Genomic DNA, 12,216 nt, shown 5'->3' on the forward strand with positions numbered 1-12,216 from the left:
CTATTATCATGAGAGAAATTCTATTTTGCATATTGGGGTTTAAGGTCAAGCTTATGAAAGTGTAAGTGTTACATTTATTTAAGTCTGTGGCATTTGAATTAAGTCCTCTAAGTTTTGTGGTCCCTAATAAGAGCATTTATTTTAAGCAACCCTTTCTGAATTTTTAACATAATAGGAACTAGAAGGACATGATTAGAGCAATAATTGAAAGGCATGACTACCAGTAATAAAACTATCTATATATGCCCCTTTGTGGAATGGGGAGATTGCTTGGTGGGAAAGATGATTGTGCTTCAAGTATGTAGTCCTAAGTTATTATCTCCAGAGTTCATTAACGCATACACATCTGTAATCACAGTGGGGAAAACAGTGTCTGTGGAAATTTGTGGCTAGCCTAGATAACACAGCAAAAAAATCCTTCCTCAATAAGGTAAGAGTTGCATGTAAGACTGTCCTCTGACCTCCAAGCATGCACCCTGGTATATCCATACCCATACTTATACATACATGAATACACATACATGTCACATACACACAGAAAGAATTTTTTAAGGACATTAGTTAGTCAACAAAGATGAAAGGTAATGACGTACAGAAAGGAATAGAGTTAGGTCATGTTGAGCTACGTGACTGGCTGTGAACTCATTGAACTGCAAGCTATTTCATTTAATTTGAAAAAACAATATGCTTTGGGACACTATTATCCACATGTGCATAGATGAATAGATAGTTCCACAGAACCAGAGTTACTTATTGAAGCTCACACAGTAGCAGACTGAGGTTTTGATCCTGATCATTTGCATATTTTACAAAGCATACTTGACTTGATCTGATGTATGGGCAAATATGAATCTCAGTCAGGGGGTTAGTGCATTTTTCCTGTATCCTCTCCACTCTCCCAACTGTAATGGTGTACACAGAACATCTAGGACAAGCATTTTCTTGTTTCTCTAGACCTCCATCTTCTCTCCCTTTGGGGTAGTCTCATACAGAGCCTTCGCTTACTTTATCCATATACCTCACTGCCCCACACTTCCCAGCATGGGCTCGCTGACTTACTAGTCAACTTTTCTATGTGATACAAAGTCTTCTTCTTGGTCAGCTGAAGCACTAGAGAGCAGAAACAATGCATGGAACATTTATTTTACAAGAATGGCAAAATAATATTTTTCTTTAAATTGATTGTTGCCTAGAGTGTTGTGTTGCAAAACTTGTAAAACTGTTCTTTCTATATAAAAATCAATCTTCTGAATATTTAGGAAGCACCTGTCTAGGGTATGGGCAGAAGATGAAAAGAGCTAAGGGGTAGAGGAGTCGCAGAAAGTGAGAGTACCCACACTCTAAATCATGCTTACACTACAGCAGGCCTTGCTGTAAATTTATGTTTCGAATGATGCTAGTTCAAATGCGTATGGCTTGTGTAAAATTTATAACATTAAAAGTCATGGATTGAAATTGCTTGTCTCCATTCAAATGAAACATGCACGGGAAGTGAAGTTTTGTCATTTTGTTCCAACTCCTACTGTCAAATAGTCCATGGACTCACAAAAGAATAACAATGCAGGTAATGGGGGCGGGGAGAACATACATATTATTTTAAAAAATCACAGATGTTCCATGAACACATGAAAAAGTTGCCACGTATTTGACTGTAAAGGAAATATAAGTCAAAGGTACACTGGAATTATGTCTCCCCACAGGCAGAATGGAAGCAGACAGCAATAAGTACAGCTAGAAGATGGAGGGCAGGGGACACCTATTTGTTACTGATTGGAATGTAAAGTTCAGCCAGTATCAGAATCAGTTTGCGTGCTCCTCAAAATGTAAAATAGAACTTATGTGTGATCCTGTTATGACACTCTTGGGTTTATTCAGAAAAACAAAGGTCAACATACAATAGAGATACTTGTGAACCAATGTTTATCATGGCCCTATTCACAATGGCCATGTTATTGAATCAGCTGAATTACCTGTTAATGGGTGAAAGGATAAATTAAATATGTACACAATTGAGTGTTGCTAGATCACAATGAAGAAATGCATGTGTTTGCAAGAAGCTGGGTGGAATTGCTGACCATCATGTTAAGAGAAACAAGTCAGACTCAGAAAGACAAGTGTTAAATGGCTCCTATTACATATGGAATGGAACAAGGGGCTGGATGTGGAAGTAAAGAGGGTGACTTGAGAAGAGCAAGGGAGTCAATGAGAAGGGTGGGTTTCTTAGGCATTTTCTGTTGTTGTAATAAAACACCATGACCAACGAAACCCATGGGTGAATCTATGCATAGGGTACCAGATGAACAAGAGTTAATCGGGCAAAATAGCATGGATAGAAATGGCAGGAAAGAAGACAACAACAGGAATCTGAGAGCTCATCTTAACCATGAGCATGAATCAAAGGGCAAAACCTGGAAAAAAGAATTTTATCTCTCAAAGCCCACCTCCAGTGACATACTTTTTCTAAGATGGCTGTACTACCTAGACTTCCCAAATAGCATTACCACAGGGGACAAAGTGTTCAAATGCCTGGGACTATGGGACACATTTATTATTTAAACAACTGCAGAGGATAATAGAGATTATTTTAGTCACTGATCTATTGTTATGGAGAGACACTGTGAACAAGGCAATTCCCACAAATAAAAAAAAAAACCTGGGGGTTTGCTTTAAGTCTCAGAAGTTAGTCCATTACCATGGTAGGAAACATAGCAGCATGCATGCAGGTGCTGGAGTAGTAGCTGAGAGTTCTACATGCTGATCTGTAGGCAGAGAAAGACTCTGGGCTTGGAATAGGCTTTTGAAACCTCCCACCTCTAGTTACACACTTCCTCCAACAAGACCACACCTCTTAATCCTTCTAATCCTTTCAAATAGTACCACTACCTGGTGACTAAGCATTCAAATATGAAACCACCACACATATGATTATGATCAAAGTATAGTATACCTGAGTATAAAAATGCCACAATGAAATTAATACATCATTTTGCACAAATATACTAATTTAAATGTTAAAAAAATTTACATTTGTCCCCATACTAAATGAAGAAAAAAAAAGCTTTATATACCCACAATAAAGATTCATCTACTATGAGTAGGGCTCACTTTCTCTGAATAAAAAAACTCAACAACCCTAATATTCTCGATTTCTTAGTCTTTCCTATGGAATAGGTATTAGTAGAGAAGGATAAAGGTGTGACACAGAGTCCTGCCTGGACCTTGCTATCCCATCACTGGTGGAAAGGGTTAATGCTAATCTTTAGATATGTGTGCTATGTCATCCTCTCTCATATAAGAAGGTAGCTTTTGTTGAGCTGCTCATTCTGCCGTCACTCCTTGACTACAGCTGAGAGCTACTATAACCCATGCCTCTGACTGTTGGATCAGAAACCCTCCTAGGAACCATCACCTGCTTCCCCATTGCCACCTCAGACTGTTTGCATCTCTTCCCAAGTTTGTAGCTCTTCTTGCACCTGGCCCTCATTGATCTGTCTTCATCAGCACGTGCTTTTGAGCCACTGTGTCCTCTGCAATGCTTCTGAACTCTTGGCTCTGGAGTATAATATGAAGGTACTCATCTGATCCACTATAGTCTCCTTTCCAAGATCTAGTGAGATACAAAGTCAAGAACCCCAACTCTAGTGAGCCTCCTAATCCATGGACCTTGTAGTTTATCCCTACCAAAGCACAAGAGGAAACTGGGACACATTTGGCTAAGTGCTTTGGCATCATCTCTTCATTCACATTCTACATGTGGATCCCTGGCACTGCCTTGGCAGGAAGGGAGATTTCTTTTATTTCCTCATGCCACTTCCTCCTTCAATGAGAGAAGGGCTATAATATCATAAAAAGAATTTCTTTCCGTAGTTGGAGAAAATTGTGAACATAGTTCTTTAAATTTTACTTTAGTGGGCTAAAGAGAGAAGGAAAGAATCTGACAACCCTGGACCAAGACAGTAGTAATGTTGTAAGAGCTAAACCGGGGCACAACTTGATTTTTCTGTTAGGAGCTAACTATTAAGTAAGTCTTCTTCACTGACTTAAACTAAAAGTTCTTAATAGAGTTCTGCAAAATGTCCATAAGGCTAGAAGTCTTGTATTTTAAAAGGCAAATGAGGAAAGTACTTTAACAATTGTCAAGATATGTTCTAGTTGTACCTCAATGCAGAAACTATGTAAAGTGTACTGAGGTTGGTACACTTTTGGAGCAGAGGCAGGACTCAACAACATAGTCCTGTAATTATCTATTTTGCTTCAGTTGCTCTGTTTATAACCTAAACCAGCTCTCAGCAATACCCCCAAAAATTATGACTGCATATTAGCATGATGAACACTAAAATACTGACAACTGAAATATCGTGAAGAAAACAGAACTAGAAATTTGCACATTGCTGGAAGGTGTAAAGTCATACAACTCTTTAGAGAACAATTTGTACTTTCCTACAAAAACTAAACAGATGCTTGCCCAATGATGCAACAGTTCCATTGCCAGATCTTCACGCAGAAAAATGAGACCATGTGCACATAGAGAATTATGCAGACACTCTCACAGATGCTTTACATGTGCAGCAAATTGGAAATCATCGGTGGATCCTCACTTCAACAAAGAATAAAGCAAATTATGGGATACCCACAATGTAATAGAACACCAGCACAAAATATGACTGACCCAAACACGCTCTGCTAAGTGAAAAACATAGACACCAAAAATTGTACATTCATTCATATTAAGTAATAGTGAAGACTTAGCTAGAGTGAAATCATCAGTGATTGCTAAAGGCTGGAGTGTGGTGGAAAAGACCCAAACAGTATTTTAGGATGCTGTGCATTCTTAGTATCTTTGATTGGAATTCATTCCTTTTTCAACCCATCCAACTATGAACCTAAAATGAATAGATTATAATGTATACATAATTGTGCCTTAAAATGTTAATGAAATATGAGAGGGGGAGGTAATTCAATCTCCTGCTCTCTCAGTTAAGGTTACTATTGTTGTGATGAAACACCATTGACTAAAGAAAACCGGGGAGGAAAGAGTTTATGTCACTCACAGTTCCATACAGTATTTCATTGTCTAAACCTGTGATGGTAGGAACTCACACAGAGCAGAAACCTGAAGGTGGGGGCTGATGCAGAGGCTGTGGAGGGGATGCTGCTTACTGGCTTGTTCATCATGGCTTGCTCAGCCTGCTTTCTTGTAGAACCTGGGATTGAGCATAATCCACAATGGACTGTGTCCTCCCTCGTGAATCACTAATTAAGAAAATGCTCTATAGGTTTACCTACAACCAAATCCCATGGAGGCATTTTCTCAACTGAGACTCCCTCCTCTCTGATGACTCCAGCCTATGTCTAGTTGACATAAAACCTACTGATATCTGCAACTAAGTAGTAAAGCCTTTGTTTGATCTTTGTAAGGTATCCTAATAATCTATAACTTCCAGATACTGTGTGTACACAGTATTGCTGTTCCAGAATGTAGTTCTTTAGATATGTGCTGTATATCTCTAGGTCATATGTTTTCTCAGGTTTGCCTACTTCTGTGTTGGTTTGAGAGTGCTGTAAAATGCTGACATAAGCATGGACTAATGAGAAAAAAAAAACAAAAGCAGAATATAGTCGTGTGCCCCACTAACAGGAGGGCGAGTGACATTGAGCGTGAGGACCAATTACGAATGAATTCTAGTGACAGCGAGGGAGGAAGTGTGATAAATTCAAACTCTCTACTCTTGAACCCAAACTCCATATTGCAGAAACACTCATTGGATTGCTAGACCGAAATGATGCTAATGTTGAGTATTTCTTCAGCTGTCATCGGGAAGACACGGCTCATCCTTCCTGTGTCACCGTCATCAAAGGAGACCTGGAAAGCAGGACTTTCTTCCTCTAGGCCAGAGGTTCTCAACCTGCCTAGTGCCGCAGCCCTTTAGTGCAATTCCTCATGTGGTAGTGATCCCAAACCATAAAATTATTTTTGTTCCTACTTCATAACTATAATTTTGTTACTGTTATAAATTGTAATGTGAATATCTGTATTTTCTGATGGTCTTAGGCAACCCCTGTAAAAGTGTTGTTTGAGCACCCAAAAGGGAGAGCCACTGCTCTAGAGGGACCAAAAAACATAACTGCTTTAGAGAAAAAGAAAATAGATAATATCTTTGAATTTACTTAAGATAGTATTTCAAGTCAAATATTAACAAAATTATCTTCTTTACTGTTAAGGCAGAAGAACAATTATACTTGAAAATGTAAAATAACTTTAAATGATCATCTAAAAATAGTTGGTAAAACCACTCTTATAAACATTGGCTATTGAAATATAAAAAAAATTGTTTACAGGCATGGCTGCCTTAACTGATTGGTAAACAATAAGAATAATGCCAATTATTTCTCTTTATCTAGAATTGCTGTACATCATAAATCCTTATTTGAAATGATGCTCCTTGGCCTTCTCATTGCCTACAGGGCAAGTTCCAATCCTATAGTGGAACAGAGCAGCCATGGAGACGCTAACCTCTTGTATTAAATAGTAGCCACATTCCATCTCCTCAGCTGTACTACCTTCAGACCACACACCCAGGGATCACTGTGCCTCTGGCATTTATACCTACCGTTTACTTTTTCCTTTGTTATTGACATGGTCATCCTGTACACTCCTGTTCAAATCCTATCTCTGCTCTGAGATGTAGGTTCTGTTCTTTCCTTCTCGATATCTACTGTTAGCGTAGTAAGTTTACTCTACCTCAAGACTGCTAACTTTTAAATGCCAATGTCTCTAGAGTAGGCTGGATTCTTTTATAGGGCCAGAACAACATTCTATTAATGCTGTCTTTGTTTTCTGATCTTATTCTTCCACATCTTTGTGAGTAATAGAATGTAATAAATTGAGTTTTACTGGTCCCGGCTCATTTGTGTCAGTAACATTCTTTTTCTCTCCTTCTTCCTTTCTGGCATCATTTATTCTTTTGCAGTGTGGTACAAAGGCTGATACAATATGCTTTATATTTTGTGGGACTATTCAGACTTTTGAAAAGAAAGAATCAACTCCCCATTTTCAAGGAAGTAACAGAAAAGTTGACATGGCTGTGAATGAAATTTTCCTTTAAAACCCACACAGCTCTGCGATGCCCAATGTAATAAACAATGTACTGTGCAATGGTGTCTGCACCTTTCCAACTGCTCCCTTACACATCAGACTTGTCAGTCACACTCATCCTCATCCTACTCACAGCTTACTGAAATGTTATGTTTATAATTTTATTGTTGATCAAGATGTTTATAAATGACACACCACCCCACAATGAACATCAAGACTCTGTTACTAGCCTTGCTTTCCTGACAAGAGGAAGGCTGCTCTTTTTCAAGGATTTGTGGCTATCAAATGACAGAATGAAGACTGACTCCATGGCTGTGAGACAGCTTTCCTGGGTCTGTTGCTTCTCCCCTTCCCCTCCTCTCACCCCAACTCACTGCCACCTGCAAAGCATAAAGTTAGTTCTAGACCAGGAGGGCCTGAACTGTCTTTGTCTACAACCTACCTTTCCTGGCCAAGTTGCTTCTACCATCTCCCCTCACCCGAGCCTGTCTCTACCTGGAAATCCTCCTCTTTCAGCACCAAAAACCTGATAGCTAGGATATCATTGTTGGTTCTATGAAGTTGCTACACCGTTTCCTAAACTTTCAGTTATTATACAGAATTAGCCTGAGTCATTAAATTTTTCACTTAAAAGCTAATTCAAAGGTTGCTATGGTAATTGCAACCACATAAAATTTTGTTAAATATATGTGATTCTCAGCATTTCATTTTTAAGAATGCCAATTTGTCTCTTTTTTCAGTAATTCTTTAACCATTTTTAAATATGCAGTTAGTTCTTGGAGCTATCATTGACCTCAACTCCTGATTTCAAATGACATTCTTCATTTTTTTTTGCATTACCACAAGATTATTCTAAAAAGAAAGAATGCCTTACATGTATTGCTTACCTTCCACAAGTTGTTAGGAGATCAAATTTCTTTCAAACGCTACCTCTCATCCTAAAAATCAGCATTAGCTGCAGCCATGTGATAGACAGACATGTCTGAAAAAGTCTAACGGCCCTGTGATAAGGCGAGAGCAGTAGGTGGGCCAGGGGAGGGTTTAGCCCCATCTAATGCGATGGTCTGCACAAAATTAAGCAGTTATTTCTGTGTGGGCCTCTGCGGTAATCTGAATATAATTGGCCCCCACAAACTCATAGGGAGTGGCATTATTAGGAGGTATGGCTGTGTTGGATTAGGTGTGGCCTTGTTGGAGGAAATGTGTCACTGTGAAGGAGAGCTTTGAGGACTCATACATGCTCAAGACAGGCACAGTGTTTCAGATCACTTCCTGTTGCCTGCAAGATGAAGAAGTCTCAGCTGATACTCCAGCACTACGTCTGCCTGTCTGCTGCCTTGCTTCCCACCACGACAATAATGGACTGAACCTCTGAGCTGTAAGACACCACAGCTAAATCTTTTTCTTTATAAGAGTTGCCATTGCTGTAGTCGTGGGGTCTCTTCACAGCAATAAAAACCTCAAGACAGTCTCTAAAACCTGCATTTCCCACATCTGCAGGAGAACATGTGATTCAGTCACTCTTCCAGTTCCCCTCTAAGGTGGGTAATTCCACCGCTTCTAAACATGAGTAACTCTCATGATTCAATCACACTTCCGTTTCCCCTCTCAGGTGGGTAAATCCACCACTTCTGAACATGAGTAACTCCTTAGACAGTGGTGCTCCAGGCTCTGTTGGTCTTCACGTGTCCAGTGGATCCCACAGAACTCGGAGTTTAATAATCTGATCCAGGTGTCCAGTGGATCCCACAGAACGTGGAGTTTAATAATCTGATATAGGAGCGGAGGCATCAAAAAGGAGAAGTGTTTCATGTGACATGAAAGAGAAGGGAAGGCTACTGGGGTGATAGTTGTAAACAAAGATGGACAAGAGAATGGGAGTGAAGAGGTGATGGGAGAGGTGGAACATAAACTACGGATGTCCAAAGGAGCCACACTGACACCTACTGCTTTGCTAACTGGCTTTAAAATATAATTTCAAAGAGTGCAAAGAGAGGTATCCTGTGTAAGACCAAAACAGGAATGATATCCCTTAAAAGTTAAGGTTTCTGTTTGTAACTAAGAGTAAATTCCTGTTTCTTAGATCTGATATAAACAGTAAAGCATATTTTTTGACCTACACTAAACTTTGCACCCAGCTCACGTGATGCATATCCTTACTCTTGTTCCTTCGCTTTCATTGTGTTGTTCTAACAGTGGATAACCGCCAACGCTCTCTACCCTGTGACCACTTCATCTCTCCTACAAAAGGGACCCTAAGAAGCCAGCAGGGTCTACTCTCTCAGATCCTGACTCAGACAAAAGCAGCTGGACTGGCCAGTCCTGGGTGCACCCCAAAATAAAGTTTGCTTCAATTGAGTAATTGTGGATTTGGACTATCTCCTCGCAATTTTCAGGTTTAACATCTGTATCAGTGGACAATGCTGATTTCAGAAGCCATGAGTCATTAGATAAAAAGTCCTAGTGCCCGTTGCTGGATACTTCCCAAGAGGCCTGCCAGGTCAACACAGGCTATTGCTATTGCTCTTTGCTCTTGCTTGACCTCAAGAACTATGTGGTAAGAATCAATTGCTGAAGACACCACACATCTTGATGGCAGAATACCAAAATTATGTTGGGACTGAAGTAGAAATTTCCTCCTTTTTGGTGCCATCCCCCACTGGACCACAAAGCAAGAACAAACACCAAACAAAAAGACAGGTGAGTGGGATGGAGACTTGGTGGGGGAGCAGTTGTGAAGGGCGGGAGGGGCACATAAAGGATAATCACAGGACAGGCAGTGTGCGTGCATGGATTGGGAAGAATGCTCTTGAGGGAATAGGAAGGATGACACTATGCAGGCCGGGGGGCAATGATGCTCTTCTCAGATGAAGGGCCATTATCTAGATGAGAATAAGACCTACTTTATGTAGCATCAAGGAGCACATCCAGGGTCAAAAGTGAGAATTAAAAGGAAACAAATCTTACTCATGTGAAAGGAATAAAATGGAGTGTAATACTCTGGTCTATAATTTTCTCCAAGAAGTTAGCTATCACCTCTAACATAATTTCTCTTCTGTATAAACAGCAATTAACTTTTGTTATTTCTTATTGCTTGAATTTGCCAGAAACTAATTTAGCAATACAGAAAAGAAAGGCTTCTCAGACTCTACAGATAATCAAACTGCCTTACAAATGGTGTCTGTGATTAAAGGGCCTGATTAATTTTACAGTACATGTTTATAATAGGTGTCTTATTGAATACACTCGCATATAGTCATCTTCTGAGGAAACGTGAAGCCTCATGCTTTGCAAGGACTTACTTACTGGCTTTCCAAGTAAGAAACAATGCCCTTAATTCCTAGCAACACTGGGATTTTAAGTTTTACAAAGAATTAAAAACTATACTTCCAACTGGTCCACCTGTGATGGAATAACAGTTGCCAGCACCCATTTCCCCTAATTTTTTTCTCTATTAGAGACACAGCATAGACACACTATATTACACTTTTCAGAAATACCCAATTTCAGAGACTTAGAGAGAAGTAAAAATGTGAAATGAGAAAAAAAAATAGTTCTTTAAGTAGTGCGTCATATCCTTGATCTGGTCTATTGTCGATGGTTCTTTAAGTAGTGCGTCATATCCTTGATCTGGTCTATTGTCTACGGTTCTTTAAGTAGTGCGTCATATCCTTGATCTGGTCTATTGTCTATGGTTCTTTAAGTAGTGCATCATATCCTTAATCTGGTCTATTGTCGATGGTTCTTTAAGTAGTGCGTCATATCCTTGATCTGGTCTATTGTCGATGGATCTTTAAGTAGTGCGTCATATCCTTGATCTGGTCTATTGTCTATGGTTCTTTAAGTAGTGCATCATATCCTTGATCTGGTCTATTGTCTATGGTTCTTTAAGTAGTGCGTCATATCCTTGATCAGATCTGTTGTCTGTTTAGGGTACAAATCCCTTTACTATGTAGAAAACCTTAATTGGGAAATCTTTTATTGATGTCTGTGTGTCCACAGGTGAACCGATGACTCTTTCAAAGGTAATGAGCAAGAAAGACACACCACTCATCTCTGCATTTCTGCTTGCACTCCATGGCCTGTGATGACCCAGCCGACATACCCCCAATAACCTGAAAGGGGTGGAGAAGCCTTCACGTATCTTCATCTCATCTCTTGCTATGTCTGATGAGTCTGAGAACATTGAAACTGTTGCTTGTCATCCAGCTTCCCACAGGGTGCAGATGTGCAACCCCACTTCAAAGAGCAATCATTTCAGATGGGCAGTCCCATGGCACAACTGCTTCCAGAAACCAGTTTCACACAATTCACTGATGCTCTTTCAAGGCTGGGAGACTTGGGTTGGGTAGGTAAACAAATCGGTGCTGCCATTTTTATTTGAGCACAAACCATTTTTCCCCTCAGGCAATGCTTTAAACCTCATAGAACCGATCCTTCAAGGAAAATGGAAAACACTGTTTTGCCAACACACGTGCATGCGCACACACACCCAGTCACTGGCACGCCTCTAAATAAGCAATCCTCCTTATGTCTAGAAGTTTAATGACATTTGAGACACAAAATTCCTTTAATGACAAGGGCTAAGTCAGAAAGTTGGAATAAATGTGTCAAGCTTGAATAATAAATATTTGCTAGAATGGCTTAAATATTTATATTCTTTGAGCCAACAACTCAGAGAGCTGCCTAAAGGAAAAAGAAAAACACAAAACTCAGACAAATATTTATGTCCCCAATTTTTTATTGCAATGAAATTTATAATGGCAAAAATTAGGTGTAACATAAATATCCAGAAAGGGTGATTAAAGTAAGATACAACCATTTGATTGAACTATTACTGATTGAAAAAGTGTATTTCCTAAGACTACATAATGTAGAAAGAAGTTCATAATGCTGTTGGCCAAGGTTTCTGTCCCATCTGGTCCTGCAGTCATTCAGTCGCAAAGAAATACACAGTCTGAGCTGTGAGCCTGCACAGATTGTCATTCAGGCAGGGCTAGAATCCACCTTAAAAGAGGAGGAAGCATGTGAACTCTTATCACTGAACACTCACCTCCTAGGGGACAACTGGGGATAAAATGAAGTTTTAAATATTAAAGATTAATGAATATGGTAAGGGT

Source organism: Chionomys nivalis, chromosome 6, assembly GCF_950005125.1.
Source record: "Chionomys nivalis chromosome 6, mChiNiv1.1, whole genome shotgun sequence".
NCBI lineage: Eukaryota > Metazoa > Chordata > Mammalia > Rodentia > Cricetidae > Chionomys > Chionomys nivalis.